Raw genomic sequence first — 13,461 nt, forward strand, 5'->3', positions numbered from 1 at the left:
TACTACTTTTAATGAAACATAATTGATACATTTAAAAAAAAATGAAATTATATTAATACAATACATTAATTTTATTTGTTTAATATACATTTTTTCTCTGTATTTTGGACATAAAACACATCGTCATAAATCATTAAATACTGAGGTTTTTAAAAGCTTTGCACTTGAAGTTATTCACTTAAAATGTCCAAAATAAGTATTGATAAACTTTGAGTTGTTTAGATAAGAACAAAAAAAGGAAGACTTTTTCCCCCTCTCCCCCTCAATCAAAGGACTAAAACAAACAAACTCGAAAAGAAACATAGGAAAGACTTTCTATAAGCAGTTTTTTTTCTTGTGTTTTCTTTGTAGTTCTGTAGTTCTTTGTAGTTTTCTTTAGAGATCTTCTTTCTTTTCTTTTCTCGTTTCTCTTTTCTTGTTACCTATTGTTACCAGTCACCACTCTACAAAGGTGCGACAGAGAACGGTGGTCAGACTGAAGATTTTTTATACTGGTATAACCCTGGTTATTTAGTAATAAGTAATATTAATTTATATACAGAGATCACTTCAGTTTCTGAATCAGTTTCTCTGATTTTGCTATTTCTAGGCATATGTTTGAGTAGAATTAACATTTCTCCAAAATATTGTCATTTAGAGCATTTATTTGCAGAAAATAAAAAATGACTGAAATAACGAAAAAATAACTTTCAGACCTCAAATAATACAAAAAAAAAGTTCATATTCATATTCAAGTTCAGAAATCAATATTTGGTGGAATAACCCTGGTTAGTTTTTAATCACAGTTTTCATGCATCTTGGCATCATGTTCTCCTCCACCAGTCTTACACACTGCTTTTGGATAACTTTATGCTGCATTACTCCTGGTGCAAAAAATTCAAGCAGTTCAGTTTGGTGGTTTGATGGCTTGAGATCATCCATCTTCCTCTTGATTATATTCCAGAGGTTTTTAAATTTGGTTAAATCAAAGAAACTCATCATTTTTAAGATGATTAAAATACCAAAGATACATTTGATACTTATTTAGAAGAGTCTAAAATATAATTTTAACATATTCTGGTTTGTTTAACATTTTTTTTTCTTTACAGAATAATTCAGCATGTGTTCCTGTGTAGCTTTTATATAGTCTTCAATATTAAATTTACAATGTAAAAAAAATCATAAAAAGAAAGAAAACACACTGAATAATCTGCAGTGTTGTTGTTCTATTTATAGCATTATTTTTATAGAGTCTGAGCTGGTAGGGGTTTTTCTATATTACAGTGAATGCATTACTATTTATGCTGCATCAGTCCAGCAGTAATGGGCTCTTAAACGTCGCTGCTCTTTTCCTGACCGTCCGTGGAGCTGCTTTTAGACGCTTCCCTGCTGATTAAATGGTAGTTACATAAGCGGCTGTAGGGAGCAGGAGAAAGAGGGAGTGAGGAGAGAGGGAGGGGGATGAGTGAGATGGAGAGAGGGATAAAAAAAGGAGAAATTAAATAAATATAAAAATATAAAAATAGGGAAGCGCCTGAAGCAGAAGGATATAGCAGGAAATCCAGATTCAGTTCGATTAGGTAACGACACTAGCACTAAGCCTTAGCACTTACTATATATGACCTACTTACGATGTGATGTACGATCTTCCTCCCTGCCTTTTATAAATAAAAAAATAAGCTATAAATAAGCAAAGAAATGAATAATAAATATAATAAACTGTCATTTTAACAGCAATTCAGACTTAGATAAATGTCATGTCAAGGTTGAATCAATGTTGATATTATAAAATATTATAAAATGCTCTTAACATTGCTATAATTATAATTACATTGGTTCCAAGTTAAAATTGCATGTTTGTTTCTAATCTTTGCATTGTTTAAAATAATAATTGCTTTTATTTATAAAGAAAACAAACAATTAACCAAGACTACTACAAAAACACGGAATAACAAAGCAACAGATGTTTAAAACGTACACACAAAAACCGACAAGGGAACACAGAAACAAAGGGGCTATATATACACAGCAGTAGACAGTAAACAGAAAACACCTGGGAACAAGTAACGAGGGGGCGGAGTTACAAATGAACACAGGTGGAAGCACTGCACACAGGGGCAGAGACAAGGAGAACACAGAGCCACGTGCAAGGAAGCACATGGTTAGGAAAACAGAGAAGCATAGGAAAAGATATAAACACAGATATATTTACTATATTTTATATAGCTATGAAATTATTTCGACCACATTTTAGATTGAAACATGATCTTGTAATTATTCATAAGAATGAATGATAATCAATAAATTATACAGATTTTTTACTATACAGTAAAATATACCCATTCATTTCATTTCCTTATTACATCATCAAAGATATAGTACCAACTCCAGATGCTGTTACATAACCCATCTTACTATATGACCTACTTACTGTGTGATGTTCCCTCTTTCCTTAATGCTATATATAATATATCCCATAATATATATGTATATATATAAACTTCTAACTCAATGTTTTTTCTTTCTTCCTATGATTTTTTTACACTGAAAATTTATATAAATATATATAAAGAAAGAGAGAGAGGGTATAAGTCATCTTACTATGTGGCCTACTTACTATATGATGTCCCTTCTCTCATTTTATTAATAAATTCAATATCAATAAATCAAAAGTAATACAAATTTATAACAATAATTAAGACATCAATTACACACTGGAAATAAATACTTATATTCCATCATCTTAAGAGAAGATATAAACCATCTTACTATATATGGCCCACTTACTATGTGATGTCCCTTCCCATCTTTTATTAATAAATATATATGCAAAAAAAATAATATTACAAATTATGAAATCAGTAATGAACTAAGCATTCAATGTTCCTACATCTTATTGATAGATTGTAGAAGCATCTTATTATATGGGCTACTTACTGTGTGACGTCCATTCTCTCCATTTAATAAATGAACCATCAATGAATATTTAATAAATATAAATGAATAAGAACATCAATAATACACTTAAAATGTAACACTGGGGTTCAAACATCTTTAGAGAAGGTATACTGCACCTTATTATATGGTGTACTAACTACACTGTGTTCCTTCTTTCCTTTTTATATTTAGACTAATAATGAATATAAAAAACATAATAAATATAAAATGTTAGCAATACTTAAGATATCAGTTATACACTGAAAATTTAACAATAATATTCCAACATGTATTCAGGATAAATGCAAACTACACACTCCCTTATTGTGTCTAGTTTTCTGGGTGCTGCTACTGTTATATTTTTGTATATTTTGTGAATATTTTTGTATATTTCTGTATATTTTTGTATATATTTTTTATATTTGTATATTTGTGAATGTTTTGTATATTTTTGTATTTTTAGTAAATGTTTGTATATTTTTGTGTATTTTGTATATTTTTTCTAGATATTTGTGTGTATTTTAGCATATTTAGTATATTTTCATATATTTTTCATATATTTGTTGTATATAGTTTACATATTTTTGAATATTTTTTGTATATTTTTTTATATATTTTTTGTATATTTTTTGTATTTTTAAAAATATTTTTGTATTTCTCTCTCTTTCTCCATTTTGTCCTTGACCAGGCCTCGTTTTTAGGTGCTGCCGTATCTCGCTCTCTCCTGCTAAGCGACACCGCGTGACTCAGCTCGGCTGCGTGACCAGCGTCTGCTTGTCTGCAGCTTCTGCAGTTTCTATTCCTGATCTCTCTCTCTCTCTCTCTCTCTCTCTTTCTCTCTCTCTCTTTTTATAACTGCAGCACAGTCCCCTCACTCCCCCAGCCAAGAGCGCAGGGCAAATTCTCCACTTTTTACACCCCAACACGTCTGTTCAGCCCGCGTATCTCTGAGGATGGAGCAGGTCCTGATGCAGTGCCCAGCTGCTCAATAATAAACCCTGAGCCTTTTTTCTCTAGGCTGTGCCCGAGCCAAGCCGAGCCGAGCCGCTGACGTCATATAGTCCTGTTCTCAATCGTCCTACCGGCTGAGGAGAGTCTGCAGAGCCATAAATTTAGAGGATTAGGATTTAAGTGCCCTGAACCTCCTCAGCTAATGCTAACTCTACACTAATGAGCTACAAGATGATGAGACGGCTGTTGCAGATAGCTATACACAGTATACAGCAGCTACAACAGTCTACTTTAACATTTAAAGGTTGGACAATGAAACTGAAACACCTGTCATTTTAGTGTAGGAGGTTTCATCATGGCTAAATTGGAGCAGCCTGGTGGCCAATCTTCATTAATTGCACATTATTGCAGCAGTAAGAGCAGAGTGTGAAGGTTCAATTATTAGGGTGAGAGCACAGTTCTGCTCTAAATATTGCAATGCACACAACATTATGGGAGACATAACAGAGTTCAAAAGAGGACAAATTGTTGGTGCACGTCTTGCTGGAGCATCTGTGACCAAGACAGCAAGTCTTTGTGATGTATCAAGAGCCACGGTATCCAGGGTAATGTCAGCACACCACCAAGAAGGACCAACCACATCCAACAGGATTAACTGTGGATGCTGTAAGAGGAAGCTGTCTGAAAGGGATGTTCGGGTGCTTACCCGGATTGTATCCAAAAAACTCCATTAAAACCACGGCTGATCAAATCACAGCAGAATTCAATGTGCACCTCAACTCTCCTGTTTCCACCAGAACTGTCCGTCACCACAATCAATTATTGTGCTCTAAAACCAGGTGTTTCAGTTTTTCAGTCATTGTCCAACCCCTGTATGTGGACCTGTAGATATATATAATAAATCACATTCTTCAACTTTTGCTAAGAAAGTATTTTAAACTGTACAATTCAAATGAATGCAGGAATTCATGTTGCTGCTTCTTCCATACATTTCTTATTTCTATTTACATATATTTATCTACTATTATTTATTTTATTTGATCCTATTTTGCTATTCTCTTTGTAACTAGACCTCATGTCCCACATGTGATGTGAACGACAATTGAAGGCCCTATTGTACACCTTGTGAAGGTGTGTTGTGATGCTCATTATCGTACACCCTGTCAACAGTCTATTTTCATGCATTGTTAAGTTAGGAATAAATGTACACTACATTGCAAATGTTCTTTTTTTCGACGATATATATCACAATATTAAACAATGCAGGGCCCATGACGTCACCAGCCCCTTCCACGCGTGCTGTCTCACATCCGGACCAATCAAGAGCTGAGCCAGCCCCGAGCTCAACTCAAAACCCGAGAAAAACAGCAAAACAACAGTATTCGGCCCGTTAATCAGGCACAAAAAAAGGTAAATAAGAGCGTTTCTCTGGGATTAAAAGCGTGAATTCAGCTGTAACCTTTGGAGGGAAGGTGTGGTACCACAAGATATGCGAGATGCCACCATAGTCACCCTGTATAAAAACAAGGGAGACAGGAGTGACTGCAACAACTACCGTGGTGTCTCTCTTCTTAGCACCACCGGTAAACTCTTTGCAAGAGTTTTGCTGAACAGACTCCAAGTCCTTGCGGATAAGATCTACCCAGAATCGCAAGCAGGATTCAGAGCAGGAAGGTCCACCACTGACATGATCTTTACTTTAAGACAGCTGCAAGAGAAGTGTAGGGAGCAAAATAAACCACTCTACATGGCATTCATTGACCTGACTAAGGCTTTTGACCTGGTGAGCAGGAGTGGCCTTTTCCAGCTGGTTGAACGGATAGGTTGCCCCCCAAAACTCTTACGCATCCTTGAGTCCTTTCACACAGACATGCATGGTACCATACAGTTCGACGGGTCCATCTCAGACCCCTTCAAAATCTGCTGTGGTGTCAAACAGGGGTGCGTGATGGCACCCACCTTATTCGGGATCTTTTTCTCCCTCCTCCTCCGGCAAGCTTTCGGAACCTCAACTGAGGGAGTCTACCTTCACACAAGAACAGATGGTAACCTCTTCAACCCTGCCCGCCTGAAAGCCAAAACGAAGGTTAGGTCACTCGTCATCAGGGACATGCTATTTGCAGATGATGCAGCACTGGTAGCACACTCCCAGGATCACTTACAAACCCTCATAGACCGGTTTACTCAAGCCTGCAAGGACTTCAGTTTGACCATCAGCCTGACTAAAACTAAGACAATGGGACAAGTCACTGTAAAACCTCCCATTATCACCATCAAAAACCACACTCTGGAAGCTGTGAACACCTTTACCTACCTTGGATCCACCATTACAGACAACCTGTCATTGGATGCTGAACTCAGTGGCCGCATCGGTAAAGCTGCCTTTGCCTTTGGGAAGCTCACAGGGAGAGTATGGGAAAATGGAAAACTTACTGTTCATACAAAAGTGCAGGTGTATAGAGCCTGTGTTATGAGCACACTTTTGTATGGTTGTGAAGCGTGGGCAACATACTCATACCAAGAGAGAAGGCTAAACAGCTTCCATCTTCGTTGCCTGAGGCGCATACTGGGTATCACCTGGAGGGATGGGATCACCAACACAGCAGTCTTGGATAAAGCTCAACTTCCCAGCATATACTCTCTTCTGAAGCAGCGACGTCTCCGCTGGTTGGGCCACGTCCGGCGAATGGACGATGGACGAATCCCGAAGGACATCCTCTATGCTGAACTGTCATCTGGCAAGAGGCATACTGGACGTCCTCAGCTTCGCTATAAGGACGTCTGCAAGCGAGATCTGAAGTGTTTTAACATCAACCCTGTCACATGGGAAAATGTAGCTCAAGACCGCCATCAGTGGCAGCAGGCGCTCCACAGTGGACTGCTACAGCATGATTTCACCCTGGCTTGTCATCAGGAAACAAAGAGGACCAGGAGGAAGCAAAAACAGGACACCATCACACCACCAGCAACACAGTCTTACAAATGTGACATTTGCGGCCGGGTCTGCCTCTCGCGGATTGGTCTCTTCAGTCACAGCAGACACTGCATGAAATCCTAAATCCAGGCACAAGAAATCAAATGGTCTTTCGAGACTGAGATGCCGAAGACTCCTGCCCTCCCCCTCACGCTTCTCAGGCAGCAGCAGCCTGTCACTCACACAGACACAGAGACAGCACTGTGTATCTACTTCTTGTGTCAAGAATCAAAACACTGCAACATGACGTGTTTGGTTTGATTGCATTAAGTGACATCGCACTTTCTGCAATGTGACTATTGCGCATGCGCACATCGCGATGACCATGCTTAAACGATATATCGTACAGCCCTAATCTACACTGATGGGTGTGGTGGTCTCGAATGACATGTGTTCAATAAATAAATGGCTTAAAACCCTGACAACAGTCAACAGTCAGCCGTCCAATCCTATCTTAGCCATGCAGTAGCGACGTGCTTGTTGTGCGTGTTGTTGTAATCTAAACATTAAAACACTATTAAAGAAAATGCTCACAGATGCCAGAGGTTATTTTCAGCAGATTCTAGACTATTCAAATATGTCTTAAAGAGTAACAACTACACTCCTAAAAAAAATAGGAGATCACTTAAAAATGATGAGTTTCTTTGATTTTACCAGATTACAAACCTCTGGAATATAATCAAGAGGAAGTTGGATGAGCCATCAAACCAAGCTGAACTGCTTGAATTTTGCACCAGGAGTAAAGCAGCATAAAGTTATCCAAAAGCAGTGTGTAAGACTGGTGGAGGAGAACATGATGCCAAGATGCATGATGAAAACTGTGATTAAAAAACAGGGTTATTCCACCAAATATTGATTTCTGAACTCTTAAAACTTTATGAATATGAACTTGTTTTCTTTGCATTATTTGAGGTCTGAAAGCTCTGTATCTTTTTTCGTTATTTCAGCCATTTCTCATTTTCTGCAAACAAATGCTCTAAATGACTTTTTTTTTTGGGGGGGGGGGGGACAAATGTTGTCTGTAGTTTATAGAACAAAACAACTATGTTAATTTTACTCAAACATAAACCTATAAATAGCAAAATCAGAGAAACTGATTCAGAAAATGAAGTGGTCTATTATTTTTTTCCAGAGCTGTATGTTGCTTTGTAATAGTAAAATATGCAAAATGGAGTGAAAATTAGTGAGTATTTGCTCCCCTACAGATTTCTTCTGTTTTTGCTTTTTTTGTCATACTGAAACTATTTTTTATATCAGACAAAGAAAACTTGAGTAAGTATAAAAAGCACTTTTAAATAATACATTTATGTATTAAAGGAAAAAAAAACAATCTAGCACTGACAAAGGTTGCTAGGAATCTGGGTGTTGGTTGGTTGTTTGACCAACTATCCATTACAAACTATCAGAATTTCTACCGTTTCTAAAAAAAACAGTCCACCCAACTCTTGATACAAGCGTTAGTCATATCACGCCTCATCCTGTATTATAAAACCACTACAGATGATCCAGAACGCAGCAGCGTGACTGGTCTTTAACCAGCCAAAACCACCGGCCACATGTCACCCCACAGCTCATTGAGCTCCACTGACTACCAGTTGCTGCTCATATTAAATTCAAAGCTCTTACTGCAAAGCGCCTACAAGGTGATGACAGAACATCTCCCTCCTACCTGCACTGATCACTCCTAAACATCTATGTTACCTCCTGTTCCATCCATTATCCGGAAATGGAAAGAGCATGGCACAACTGTAAACCTACCAAGACAAGGCCGTCCACCTAAACTTACAGGCCGAACAAGAAGAATACAGGACAATCCTGGAAGAAAACCTGTTGGAGTCTGTAAAAGACCTGAGACTCATAAGAAGATTAACCTTCCAGCAAGACAATGACCCTAAACATACAGCCAGAGCAATGGTTTAAAACAAAACATATTCAGGTGTTAGAATGGCCAAGTCAAAATCCAGACCTAAACCCAATCGAGAACTTGTGAAAATTTGTGGCAAGATCTGAAAACTGATGTTCACAAACGCTCTAAGCTGTTTTATAAAGAAGAACGGGCAAAAATTTCAGACACTTGATGTGCAAAGCTGGTGGAGACAAACTCTAAAAGACTTGCAGCTGGTATTGCAGCAAAAGGTGGTTCCACAAAGTATTGACTCAAAGGGGCTAAATACTTTTGCACTAAGCAGTTTTTAATTTGCAAAGAATGTTTTGCATCATGCATAATTTTCTTTCCACTTCACAATTGTATACCACTTTGTGTTGGTCTTTTACATTAAATTCCAACTAAATATATTCATGTTTGTGTTTGTAATGTGACAAAACATGGAAAAGTTCAAGGGGTATGAATACTTTTGCAAGCCACTGTATTGCTATTTAAAATGACAATAATATTGGGGAATAGTCACTCTATTTTTTATTTATTGCTCTTTAAAATGACAGATATATTAAGAAATAGTCACAATAATAAAAAAAAACATTAATTTCTAAAATGATAGGAATATTGAGGAATATTCACAAAAATTAAACATTAATTGCTTTTTAAAATAATATAATAATATTATAAGAAAATTTAACTTTAAAATTAAAATTAAAAGTAATGTTTGAATGCATTATTATGCTTTAGTATTATAAATAAATATATAAGTGGCTTGAAATGACAATGGTGAGCATTATAATGATGGGCACAGTTATTTCTGGGACAATATTTCATGCAAAATAATTTTTATTTCTTTTTCTTTTTTATATTTTATATTTTAAGGTGGAGAGAAAAGATAGTTGAGTTAGCTAATAGCCACTGGCTAGCTGTAGTTAGCTTCTGGCTAATTACCCAGTGCAATCCAGCAGCTAGCAGCAGCTACACACAGTCCACACTGCAGAGCAGCAGAAATGAGCGACGGCTCGCTGGGGCTTCAGTGTAATGGCCTCACGCTCGGATGCTCACTGTCCTGATATAGGAGCACTCCCAGCCCCCCAGATAGCACAGCTAACAGCTAACACAGCTAGCGCAACCTCTAAAGGAATGACCTTGGTGGGGAGAGTGGTGCAGTGTGGGAAAGAAAGTGGAACACAGTGTGCTCTGCTGCTTTGCTCAGACGTTATAGGTTTGATTGGATTATTTCAGCTTTTCTGGAGGAGGTATAGATGAGGAATATTATTACGTCACAGATTTAGACCTGTTAACCCTACACTAAAAAAATAAATATGATTTGAATAAATATATGTGCATTAATCTTACGTAATCAGTAGGTGAACAGACAGCTAATATCTGTGTTTATGTAATACTATGATTTTATATGTTATTACAAAATTGTATTGCACACAATCTGATAAATAAAGCATCGTATTACTGCATTGCTAAAAAGACTGATGATGAATCAAATGAATGTGTTCATTAATTTTACATGTAAAGTGTCGAATACACAGCTCTGGAAAAATCTTTGATTTTACCAAATCGAAAACCTCTAGAATATAATCAAGAGGAGGATGGATGATCACAAGTCATCAAACCAAACTGAACTGCTTGAATTTTTGCACCAGGAGTAAAGCAGCATAAAGTTATCCAAAAGCAGTGTGTAAGACTGGAGGAGGAGGAGAACATGATGCCAAGATGCATGAAAACTGTGATTAAAAACTAACCAGGGTTATTCCACCAAATATTGATTTCTGTACTCCATGAACACTTCTTGCTTCCCACTGCTGACAACCTTTATGGAGAGATACTGATTTTTGGGTTTCTATTTTAAACACTTAAAATAGATCACTCTGTGTGCAATAAATAGATCTATATAATATATGAGTTTTACATTTTAAACTGAATTACTGAAATAAAGTAACTTTTCAAAGATATTCTGTTTTTGAGATGTACTACTGTAGTAGATACGGTTACACAGTGTTACATGCATTAAGATTACATAGTGTTATATATAATAATATGACATTTTATGCATAAGACTTATTATTTCATCAGAATAGTAGAGCTGTTAACCCTTCACTGAAGAAAAGATGGTAATTCAGATTAATGTGTTCATTCCTTTTACATGAATTTAGTTCAGTACATATTCTAGTATGTCAACCAATAGGAAAGGCAGTAACTGTGCTGATGTAACACTATGCTATTATTTGTTATATATATATATATATATATATATATATTATTACATAGTGTTACTGATATGGATATGATGCACACACTGTAATGCATTAGGTGTAGTGCAGGAATATTGAGCTTGCTATAGCTTGCGTTCAATCCATTTATTAACATCAGGTTTATAGGCCCTAAAATCAATCCCGTAGGATCCTGCTAGATATGCTAAACTGTGACTGGGTTGGAGAGCAATTAACACTGAAATATTACAAATATTCACAGAAATGATTGTCATTTAAAGGCCATTTTATGAAATTTACATGCATTAGTGTGCTACACTTGGTCAATATAATAAATATGCAGATATTGGAATTAGAAAACAATAAGCTTTTAAATATCATAAATAAATAATGCACAATAAAACATTAAAAAGCTCTTTTAAACAAAGTTGATGTATAGAATCATTCACATTAATTGTTTCCTTTCACTAAGTAAATACAATGGTTAATATATAATTAAGGTCGGCACTATATTGTATAATAAGTATTTAGGTTAATAAAGGTGCATCGAATTATAAAAATTGGCCTAGTGCACATCCCATAAGACAATGCTGTTATAATTAATATCAGTTGTATTGGCCCCAAAATTGAACCCTGTGGGATTCCGCAATAAAATTTGACTGACTGATTCATTTATTAATTTGTCATAAAATAAGTTCAGTATATTAGCATGCATATATGTACATATTAAATATTACATATATATATATATATATATATATATATATATATATATATATATATATATATATATATCAACAGCTCTAAATATATGATAAATATATAGCCTTTTCTACTGGTTGACGTACTATATATATATATATATATATATATATATATATATATATATATATATATATAGTACGTCAACCAGTAGAAAAGGCTATATATTTATCATATATTTAGAGCTGTTAACCCTATGCTACGAAACGTGTGCATTCATTTTACATGAACTTAGTCCAGTATATATTATAGTGGGTCGACAGACAGTAATACTTTATTATCAAACACTGTTGCTATTATATGTTTTATATATTTATATACTTATAATGAACAGATATATATATGATATTACACATGTTATTGCTGTAGTTAAGATGCACACTGATGCATAAGGCTTATTATTTGATTTATAACAGTGCTGATGCAATACAATACTATGCAATTATATGCTATTACATGCTATTACTATGTTATTATATGTTATTACATTAACGCATATATATATATATATATATATATATATATATATATATATATATATATATATATATATGATGCACATTTAAGCATATTGCAGGGACACTGATCTCCCTATATCTTGTGTTCAATCCATAATCAGGTTTATTGATTGCTGCACAAGATGGATTGCAACCTTGATTAGGGCGCATTTGTCCTTGACGCCATTATTTGCATTTTTTTTTTTTTTTTTGCATCATTGTCCTCGTTTATATATATTTTTGCCTTTCTTTCTTTCTTTCTTTCTTTCCTCCATCTGTTCATTATTGTACCCGTGAGAGAGTGTGTGTCCACAGGGCTGCAAGCCTATGACATAACACATAGTGCTGCTGCACCCCTCATCCCTCACTCTCGCGCTCGCTCGCGGGTGGAGGAAGAAGAGGGGTGGGGGAAGTTCGTCATCGCGCTCAAGCAAGCAAATCCTGCCGCAACAACACACGCGCACGCGCACACACGCACACACACACACATACACACACGTGGTAGGGAGGGATGGGAGGGGCTAGAGAGGGATGATTGCTGCAGTGCTCAGCTGATTCTTACTTGTCACCCCCCCCCCAAACCACATACACACACCCACCTATACACGACTACACATATACACACACTCACACACACCTACACATACACACATATACACACACTCACACACACCTACACATACACACGACTATAACGGCTACTCTGAATAAATAATTCATTAAAAACCGTATAATATCTATATTAATTCATAATTAATCATCATTAAAGTAGTGAATGTGCACAGCTCTGTGATCCTTCCAATGTGCTTATCATTATAAATCATCATTCCAAAGCTCAAATTAAAAAAATTATAGCAAATTCCTTGCAAATTCATACTGGTGCACTGGTGTTAATTTTGTGCATGTGCTCTGTCTCTGGTGTGGCTTTTTCAGACATGCAGAAAGATGAGATTATACAAAAAAAGACCCCACACTTAAGCAGGGATGCTTTAAAAAGTGACATTTTACCCCATTTCTCGTTTCTAAACCTCATATCTTGTCCGTCCTCTTTAGCCGTCTAAAGCAGGGATGCAGAAATTTCTACAGAAATGCAGGGATGCTTTAAGTAGACATGCTCTAAAATGTGACATTTTATAAGCGCCAGCTTTTCTTGCAAATTCATACTGGTGCAGTCACTGCACATCCAGTATTCAACTCGTGTTTTTTTATGCATCCAGGACTAGCCTCTTTTTAGCCATCCAATGTCGTATTTTA

General features: G+C 36.0%; 1 protein-coding gene across 2 annotated transcripts in view; it reads right to left on the reverse strand.

The window, feature by feature from the left end:
• Positions 1 to 13,461, reverse strand: part of sncgb (synuclein, gamma b (breast cancer-specific protein 1)) — a 28,938-nt gene that overhangs the window by 12,314 nt on the left and 3,163 nt on the right. The window lies entirely within an intron of this gene.

Source organism: Astyanax mexicanus, chromosome 15 (genome assembly GCF_023375975.1).
Source record: "Astyanax mexicanus isolate ESR-SI-001 chromosome 15, AstMex3_surface, whole genome shotgun sequence".
Lineage (NCBI taxonomy): Eukaryota > Metazoa > Chordata > Actinopteri > Characiformes > Acestrorhamphidae > Astyanax > Astyanax mexicanus.